The sequence below is a fragment of the Anopheles funestus genome, chromosome 3RL (genome assembly GCF_943734845.2).
Source record: "Anopheles funestus chromosome 3RL, idAnoFuneDA-416_04, whole genome shotgun sequence".
NCBI lineage: Eukaryota > Metazoa > Arthropoda > Insecta > Diptera > Culicidae > Anopheles > Anopheles funestus.
In genome coordinates, this window is record NC_064599.1 from 80,789,769 (window position 1) to 80,800,066 (window position 10,298).

Here is a 10,298-nt window from a genome sequence, read left to right on the forward strand (position 1 = left end):
GATGGGTACTCCGGAGTGGAATCGTGGAGCCACTCCGACTCCGCGTATGAAAAATTGATTCCGACTCCGCTCAATTCTGCCGGAGTCATTACGACTCCAGATGGCGGCGGAGTCGAACCGATCCGACTCCGGCAAAATTTATAATTTACCTATCACTACTCCGGATGGCTCCGAACGTGTCCATCGTGGTTTTAACCTATCCGGAATCGGAGCCGGCGTTGCTATGCGCGAAAGTGGTTTGAAGCGGTGGGTGCGATTCCGAGAATCCATCACTACTGAGCACACAACCTGCTCAAAAATACACGCGAAACCGCACCCTGACTGCATGCGGTTAGAATATTTATTTAAATCCCATCCTTGGTACGGTCACCATTTTATGGGATGCTAAATTAACATTAACGTGTCTAGCTGGCAGAACAGATCGTCTCAAAACAGTGCAAGCTGCAGTTTGATTTCATAATTGGTTGATTTACATATTCATGTGCATAGAAACACACATATAGTGAAATGCAAAAAAAAGGACCATTTTACGCTTCGTGTGAAATGCTTCCGCGACTGTAACCTTCAAATGTAACGCAAGCTTCCGGATTTAATTTTCTCTGTCTGTGTGTGTGTGTGTGTGTGTGTGTGTGTGCAAAAGTCAAATTTACCATCACCAGGGTAGTACGTGAATTGCAGCAGTTCGGGCGCGCTCGGTTCTTACCTCGCAAAAAGGAATGGAATTTTATGCCCTGCATGCAAATATGGGATTATGATCATATCGTGGTTTCAAATCAACCGATGCGTTGCTATGCAAACACAATGACGATATACATACGTAGCTACGTATGTGGAATATGTGTCCCCTTTCCGATGCCATTCAAGCCGAACGCGAAACCTTTACAATGCAAAAGACATTTGAGAAAACTTTTCCCACCGTACGTACCTTCATAAATTCATGAGAATTAATTATTTAAGCTTTTTCACCGCTTCCAACATGCCATGCAAACCGAAACCAGGTAGTGTGGTTTGGAAAAGATTTTTGCAAGATTTTCTGCGGTCCCGATTTGAATTATTAAATTAAGCTTATTTTGATATATGGATTATGCTTTCCCTTCCTTTTGCAACCTCTGTGGTGTTTAAAAGTGTGCTCGGTTTGTTTTACTCGTTTTTCACCTTAAAAAATTTATGTTTTCCCTCTTTTTTTTGCTCTCTTGCCATAAAATTGAGAAGCTATTTTTCAAATAAAATTAACACATTTAGGTGAGAAAGTTTTAACAAAAAGCGCGTTTTGAAAAAAACAAGGGTGTACCGTGGCTTCCTTGCCCTAGTTTCGGTCATTTTTTTAATTTTATTTTACTACACAACACAGCACAAAACAATGGCGGCGGTATAAGGAGACACAAAATCGGTGGCACGGTGTCACAAAATATGGCACGAGTAAATTAAATCCGATTTATAATGATTCTCAAGTGTCGCATTAAAATAAATAAGTAATACCGTTCCGGCTAGCCGGTGAAGCACCGTCCCCACTGTTCGCTTCTTTAATGGGGGATGGAACCACCCCCTCTTGCTACAGGGTGGTAGCAAAAGTTTTTGGTTGCAATAAAAAGAAGAAAGAGACAAAAATAGCGACGACTTATGCGATGCTTGTTCACGAATTTATTTTTAGGCACCGGAAGAACATTGCATACTTTACGCTTCTGACAATTTTCAAACAACCCCCTCATACCCTAACACACGGACACATACAATGGTAGTGAAACGTGTGACCGACCACACACAACACCCTGTGAGGGGAGGGAAAAGTAAAAAAAGTTTTCCCTTTTTTTCACAAATCTTCCTTTCCTTTCCATGGTGAAAGTGATCCACCGGTGGGGAAAAACAAGGGTGACTATTATAAAAAAAATGCTAAACAAAACTTTTGAACAAAACTTTATGCGTTTACTTACACGCACACATACAAGCGTTCTTCTCCTTCTTTTTTTATCGCCACCTTCTATTCGTCGACAAAACAAAATGGAAACATAAAGCGCGTTTAACATCCCGTAATCCCGCAGGCGACACAACGCATGGTCGCATTTATGCTTTCATCGCAATTGCACCAGCCAGTGCCAAGCATTCCGTTACGTGGGGCAACACCGGAAGTGGCCAAAAATGTGAAAAGTGATTTATGAAAATATGGCAACTTCATTGTCGCGACAGGCCAACTGGTGCTGGCTGGTGTCCTCCATTCCTGCACTACGTGTGAAGGTGTACAATTGTTGTGTCAATGTGCGATGGAGCATTTCTTTTTTTTTCGTTTCTCTTCTGAACAATGTTTGTCAACGACAGGACTACCCCCCAACTACCCCCTGAGCACCCTGATGAAGAGTGGGCTTAATTTTTCGTGTATTCTTGAAATTTCCCACTGCTCTTGTTTCATCGTTTGAATGTCTTGCTTTAGAAGTAAGACCCGTCTGAGAACATGGGACAAATTTTGTTCACAGCTTCTTTTTACTCTATCCCTTAGAGCGGGGGGGATATGCCACCACAAGACGTCAGGTGTTGTCTTTCAGTAGACGTCAGGTTGCATTTATGCTGTGGTGGAAAATTCTCCGCCAAGGGTGGATAATAGTTGGACGAAAATTAAAGTGAATATTACATGTGAGCAGAACGAAGGAGATAATTTTGTTGCTTAATGAACAGTGAGACAGTGGGTAGCAGAGGAGAATTAAGTACTTTGAAGGCCCTTGGCGGAATAGCACTGGGGGCCCTTATCGATAAAAAACTGCTGACCTTAAGGGGGAGTTGGGGGGGGGGGGGGGTATTTCCTTGAGGCAAAATATTTTTTAACTTTTGATGAAATATAATTATATAAACTCAATGTAGAATGTGATTTACTTACCCCGGGAAAACGATAGTTTGTAGTCCTTCTTCTTCGTGTCCTTTCTTTTTCCACACTGGCACTTTTCTTTTCACTTTCACATACACACTTAAAATACACATACACACATTAAAAAGACCACACGTCGCCACAATGGCCACATTTTTTAAATACACTAATTTACATAATAAGCAAGAAGCTCATTGAGAATTACACAAAACTTTTTTACCAAAAAACAACCAAAAACTTGCTTTTTTTTCTTTACACAAAGACACAAATACACTTCAATGGAAGACATTTCAAACACGATTTCAGACTTTGGCACATTTTAAACACCACTTTACACAACATTTGCCTACAATGGCTACATTTTAAAATTCACTAATTAACACAATAAGCAATAAGCTTTTTGACAAAGAAAACATTTACACAATTGACACTTTTTTCACCAAAAAAAAACAAACACTTACAACACTTTTTTCTTTTCACAAAAGAATGGAGAAGCTTTTCACAACATGTATCGATTTTTTTTATTAATTTCAAATTTTAAACACTAGCCGAACAAACACCACACGATTGACATAACGCGTTTCCTAAACGCACTGCACAAACACAAATGCAAATAATTTGCAAGCTAACGCATGTTCTAACGCATAGTACGCGCACTAATCAGTCATTTGCTCACTCTCACACGCTCACTCACACCGTCCGCCATTAGCGTACAGCACGCTGCACTGATCTTAGCGTTGGAGTAAAAACGCGCGAACGCCCGAGCGTACATTGCCCGCGTAGGTTAGAGCGAGATGGAAAAAAAATCTTCTTATCGCTTTACCATTATGACCACGATACCGTTATCCGAAACACGATCCGTAGATCCGAAACAGGATTTATGGCTTATGAAATGTTAAAAGATTTTATAAGGAGACAATTTTATCATTTATCAAGCTCTTTTTTACTGTTTTTTACAATCTTTTCCTTGCACAGCATCCTTCTTTCACTTACACGCTCTACGCGTTCAGGTATCACAAGAGCATACACACGACACGCACACACGCCGACGCAAACCCAAGCCGACGCCATGAAAAATGTGAACAGGTGCAAAAGAAAACTTCATTTTTTACCACATTAGCACACGAATTGACTAGTTAACTATTGTTTTTATGTAATAAGATAATAGAGGATCACTTTTTAATATCAAAAAACAACGTTTTGTCACATTTTTTATGCACAATGGAAGGACGCCGAAGTACCGAAAGCTCTAATAAGTGTAATGTATTGCGGTCCGATCACTACTGATCCGAATTTCTCCTTCTCTCATTAGCATGATCCCATCTGCTTCGTTATCACGCGACACACCTACACAACCATAATTGGCGAAGCTGCGCCGCCCGATTTCATCTCTCGCATCTCATTCGCACGCACACACTTCGATCGTCTATGAGAGCCTTCACTCCTCTCGATCAAATCCGTTCTCACATTTACGACATCATTCTCTCATTGCAAGCTTAGTACACGCAGTGATTGCTAAATTCATTACTCTCACACGCTCTTCGAAGCTTCCCTTACCGATGGGGCCCTACTTCGCCTACTCCGTCACCCGTTAGATCCACCAACGGTTTGTACTAGAGGACTTCAGGCACTAAATGCTCCGAAAAATGCTCGGTAAAATAATATTCTTAAGTAATAAAACTAAAATATATTCTTTAACATAATATTAATCCTTAAAAAAATTCAAACTCTTTTCTATTCTGTGCATCATTAAAAGAACGGAATGAAATGCGATTTATCTTGTCGAAATGTACAAGAAAAAAAAAGTGATGTATGAAAAAAAATAAATAAATCCGATCGAAAAACGATTGCTACCCTTTCGCTTCAGTCATCATCAAACGATAACACGAGTTCTTTATCGTTACCTCCCGTCAGATGCACACTCCGGTTTGCATACCGTTCCTAACCTTGGAAGCAAACGCAAAGTAAAGCTTTCACCAATAGTACAACTCAATCATCTTACCCGTCCCTTGTCAGCTGTGGTTCTAACGAAATACAAGTCATTCCTGGCTGCAACTACTTGACTTGGTAGCGGCAAGGCAACGAAGAGATGCTGCTTGAGAACAACTTTCCAGCGACACTGTCCCCGAGACAAGAAGCACCATCAAATCGATTCGCGATCGTTTCTGTTTTCTTGTTCCGTCTTGCGACCAATGCAAACAGGTCGAATCCATGCGCTTTCCCGGCTGCATCCGATGGGATGCACTTGGGAAAATTCGAAAGAAAAGACTTACCTTGCTCGTATTTGTAGTTTTTTTTACCGCTGATGGGGAAAAGTGGCAAAGAAGCAACCATTCAGCGACTCAAGTCTCAAGTGTGATACAATCGAAAAGTTAGATTGCACCGAATCTGTTTCCTTTGTACCGTTTTCCGTCTGTTTTTTTTTTCTTCTCGCTAGTCAGTGGTTCGGAACGGGATCTCGGAATGTCTGGCCGGTCAATGTCTTTTCGGTTAGATATGCTTGCATTGACATGGCCGCATGCTAACCAAACACTTTAGCTTTCGATTCCTTTTGAACCACGAAGACACACATAAAAATGGAAGGTCCTTTTCAAAGAAAGAGATGGTCTCGCTTTCTCTCCACTCCACTCCACTCCACTCCACTCTATCAAAGCATTGAAAGCGTATCCTTTTTGTGTTGGGCGATCACTTTCCAAACACGTCGGGAATCGATATCCCAAAGCTTCTGCCTCTATCCAACGAGTAAACACGGAATAGATTTTTGTGTACCGACACCCGTTGCCGTGTCCACACTGCAGCAACTCTTTGTATCGAACCCTCGTCCAAGGTAATGAAAGCTCCCAGGAAAAGAAGACATCCTTCCGGACGCTACTCCATCGCCGTTTTGGACTCGCCACTTTCACCTGTTTTTTCTCCTCGGATTGAACTCTGCGTTGAGGTTGAACAGTGAAAAGTGTGAAGGATATTTTATGCAAATGATAGATGAGAATGCCTGATGAGGATGGTACGAGTACCTGAGCAAGCGTCTTTTTTTTATTCTTCCTCAAGTGACTGTTCCTGTGCGAGATGTCAAGGGGGAAAGCAAGCCAGGAGGAAAAGGGATAAAAGTCGAACGACTTGAATGTTTGCTTAATAGCATCATTATCCATCCCTTTTCCCATCAGGATCCTCAGGTTCGTGCTTCAAGTTTGCCTTTTCTTTTCCAGCGCTCACCAGCTGCCCATTTATTTTCACCAAAAAACCTCTCGCACCTTTGTGAACCGTCACAAACGAAGCGAAAACCGCGAACAGTAAGTCAGCAAACGGGTGTGCTTTTGCGGAGATCTTCTTTTTTGTATAAATATACTTTCCCTCTGACAGAGAGATCCCCTAGAAGCAACAGCGGCCGTAGTATCAGGATGATGGGGATCCTTCCACTACGGTGGGATGAACGTTCCTCGAGAGCATAGCTTCCATTAAATTAGCCTGAAAATCTATGCAAATTCAATCATCAACCCCCGCGAGGATCGCGCTCCCATCACCGAATGCCCGAATGAAAATGTCGAAATGGCCTTGCAATCGAGCACAGCTCACCCACACACACACGCCATCAGCATCACCACCAGCCCCGGGAAGGTGGAAGGATAATGCGGATCCCAGCTCACCGACGGACACTTAAGGATTGGCTACCTTCACCGCTTCGAGACTGTTTATTTTCCCTTCGTACTGTATGTTTTTTTCCTTTTCTGGTGTGCCAATCTCCAAAATTTGCCGTGCAAGTTCACAGTTCGTAGGAATCCACAAAATTAGGTGTAAATAGACGCTAGCGAATGGTTCGGATGCGAAACCGTTCCACAAGGGAAGTAAAGCGAATCCGTAGCGGTACATTGATTGCTTGGAAAATATTTGATAGAATTGAAGGTTAGTTTACTTCTTCACTGTTTACTTCTTTTGTGGGTTTGTTTCATTGTACAGGAAAAACAGAGAGTCTAGTGGAAGGATGAATCGATTCGTAACACCTTTGTGATGGCGAAGCTTTTATTCGTATTGGTAGAAGATAGCAAAATGTGCCCCTGTGATACTTTTATATTATTTTACTTTATCAATGCTGTGTGTTTCTCTCAGTATCAATAATATATAAATTAAAATTTAATATTACTTTCTCTAAAATTGTACAAATTACTAAGAGTTTTCTTTATATCCGAACAATTCTGTTTAGTGCATAGAAAACAATGAACTTTACAGAAGAAAATTTTTAAATTAGAAACATTTTTAATATTTTTTTGTCAGGTACATAATAATATTGGAAAAAGCAATACATTTTTATGCATTTTTATGGAATGCTCTCATTTCATTCCATCCACTTTCAAATATCAAACTATTATTCTTCATTATTTTCAGTACATTTCGCTGAATAAAAAAACAAATTTCCACACAACCGCCTGCAGCTACAATCAGGCAGGTCAAATTATTCATTAGTCGCCAAAATGCAATAACACAAAAATTGCATTCTGCCCTCCGGGGAGGGGGGGTCACCAAATGTGGAAGGTTGAAAAACAAAATATAGCAATCCATCTTATTATTAAAAGCTTCACAAAAAAATCTTTTTTTCTCACCACGCTTTCCGATGCTAATAATACATTTTTATTTCGTTTTTTCCCACCAACGCTATCAGAGTGTTCAATTACTATTTCTTTTACTTTATTTTCTCTTTCATGGAACAAGAAAAAAATGCGATATAAAGTTACGCAAACAAATGGATTTTTGCTATACTCTGGTCGCCACTATAGTACCTCCACATGTGACAATATTGAACGAACCCATGTGATTGATTGATAGTGATTGGCTTTCTGGCGCAACGAAGCAACAAGATAAAAATCTCTTCATTTGGTTTTAAAAATTTGGTATGCATGATATTTTTTCAGCCGAATGAAGCTGTTTGGATGGGTGTAAATGTTAAAAAATGGATGCCATGCATTGATAAGGGGTAATTATTGATGAATATTGCTTTGAAGCTATCGGTACAGCATTGAGCTGACCCTCAATCTACAAATGAGGATTTATTACATTTTGAAATCTAATGAAACTATCACTGTTTTATATGAACGGTCAATTTAATGCTTTAAAAACATATCCAAAAATAACAAGTTAGTCCTTCCATATGGATATTTAAATTAACTTTAACAAGAATTCGCCTAAAACTATGCAATCCGCATAACAATAACTGTTAATTAGATTTAAAAGGTTTATTTATTTTATCTCATTTTATTTTTTTTTCAGCATCCAGTACTACTGTACTTTTACCATCTTGCAAATCACTTGAATTGCTTTATCCTGTGCTTAATGTTAAAATCCTTTGCCATCCTCAATGCAACCACAATCCTGTTGGATGACTTTTTTATCCTTTAGTTTCTTATCCATTTCCAATGATAATCCTAATTGAATTAAACTTTATCTATCTGCTTTGATACAACTTCATGCCGACATTTTATAAACTACATTATAGTATTTGCTGTTTTTCGATTACATTTCGTTTCACCGTCATCGTCTCTACAGCCAAGCTAAGTACTACGACCAATCACCTTCCAGTAACAAAACAATCTGGTACGAAGAACGCACAAAAAAGCTCCATAATTCACCATTCTACAATCGATTCTGGAAGGTAGCGGACATTTGCATAAAGTTGCCCTTGGCTATACACAGCTTCCAGCCCATCGAAAGTATTCCAGAACGTCCAGAACCGGGAGGAAGCTGATTGATTGACTCACCGAAGGCATAAGTGTTGGATCCAGTCACAGCGATTTATATCGAAAGCATTTCCCATTGCGATATCCCACTGCGATGAATATTTATACGCTGCCCTTCCCAGCGGAGAGTTTTCTGATGAAGTATTGGTACCTGCCGATTCGGTGGTCCAAACAGCTTTTTTTTCTTTGGGTGCTGTTCTGTTCCATTCCAAAAAACCATACCCCAAAAACTGCCAACGGGATTGATTGCGCAGAATTGTTCTTTTCAACTTTTCAGCGTCCCGAAACCAAACCAACTGTTACAATGTTTTCTTCACCTGCCGTAATGTCTGAAAAAAGTGGCCAACTCTATACCAAAAAGTCACCATTACCGGTTTGAAGAACGATTCAACATCAAAACAGTAGCAAAAAATTGAGTCATCCACCCAAAAAAAAAGAAAACCCATCAGCTGACAAAAGGCTGGCGAGGGTTTTTGGCGAATTGGGCCATTGTAACAGGGGAAAAAGGTTAACTGGAAAAGCAAACAAAAACGGCTCACAATCTTCAAACTTGAATGCGCTTTCAGCTCTTCCTTCTTTCCTTACCAAAACGCTAGTACAACCGCTTGCGTAACCGGTATTTCACAAAAATCGAATGAAAAGTTGACAAACTAAATATTTTATGCTCTCCCTTTCCACTGGTGAACATTATTCCGTACGCAGTTGGGAAAACTTTCGCGCCATCGAGAAACACGCCCCCCTCGAAAAACGTCATTAGCTTGCTTTCGCTTACCTCCACTTCCAGCGCTATGTCGAAGAACGACTTCCGCCAACAACTGTCAAACATCCTATACTCCTCCGGGGTACGCACGGAACTAGTGTGCTACGCCTCTGCCACCGTACCGTATGTGTGCCTTCTGACATAACGACATGCCTCCAGACCGAGACACCTTCAATATGAAGTCATGAAAACTAATAACACACATAAATCATTTCCAACCCTCCAGCATGTGCATGGCGGACACACACGGGAATCTTTAGCTCGATCTTTTTTATTGCCAAGCGGGCGGAGTTGAAGGAAGAAGGTCAAATGTTACTTTGGTAGCATCAGTTCTTACTCGTGTCACCACGATAAGATAGTTTCCACCCAGACCCAGATGGAGAAGCCGACGACGAAGAGTGATTTGAAAAACACGTTTGTGGGAAAGTGAAGATTCAATGGGAAGAATGAAGGGAAGTCGACGGTGGCTCGTGTTGTTTTTTTTCTTCTCTCTCTAAGGACAGCTGGAAGATGATGTTATTTGTGTGGCACAGTAGTTGGATAATTTATGACCCTGGCTGCACAATCATGTGTGTAAAGGTGCATCGGTGAAGGTTCATTAGTTGCATCCTTAACCGTTGGATAGCTCGGTGGAATAATTTGCCAAGAAAACATAGCATTTTTCCAGAATTTACTTCATATTGGACACAAATTTGTACTAACATTTAGTCACCTTTTTAGCTTAGTTTACGCCTTAAAGTATGCAATCTATAAGCTAAATAAACTTTTAAACTTGGGTGTGAAAAAATAGTTAACTTTATGATTGCATACTTTCAGGCGTTTAAACACAAGGAAACAAATAGGAAAATTAATGTCTTCCAATAACACATGTAATGTTGAGTGTCTTTATTTACTTTCATCAAGCAAAGAAATCGAATAACAACACTTAACAGAGAGGAAAACATAATTCCCTCGACCG

General features: G+C 40.3%; 1 protein-coding gene across 12 annotated transcripts in view; it reads right to left on the reverse strand.

The window, feature by feature from the left end:
* The window catches only part of LOC125769762 (uncharacterized), a 258,686-nt gene extending 254,574 nt beyond the window's left edge, over nucleotides 1–4,112 (reverse strand). For 7 of the 12 annotated variants that reach the window (XR_007419101.1, XM_049438595.1, XM_049438599.1 and 4 more), the window contains exons 1-2: nucleotides 3,848–4,042; nucleotides 2,867–3,226 (exon numbers count right to left, since the gene is read on the reverse strand). The gene's annotated coding sequence lies outside the window, so the exon portion shown is untranslated. Of the gene's footprint in view, nucleotides 1–2,866; nucleotides 3,227–3,847; nucleotides 4,043–4,095 lie in introns of those variants that run through there. The other 5 variants (XR_007419102.1, XR_007419103.1, XM_049438601.1 and 2 more) reach the window with 3 other exon arrangements.
* Between the last annotated feature and the right edge of the window lie 6,186 nt (nucleotides 4,113–10,298).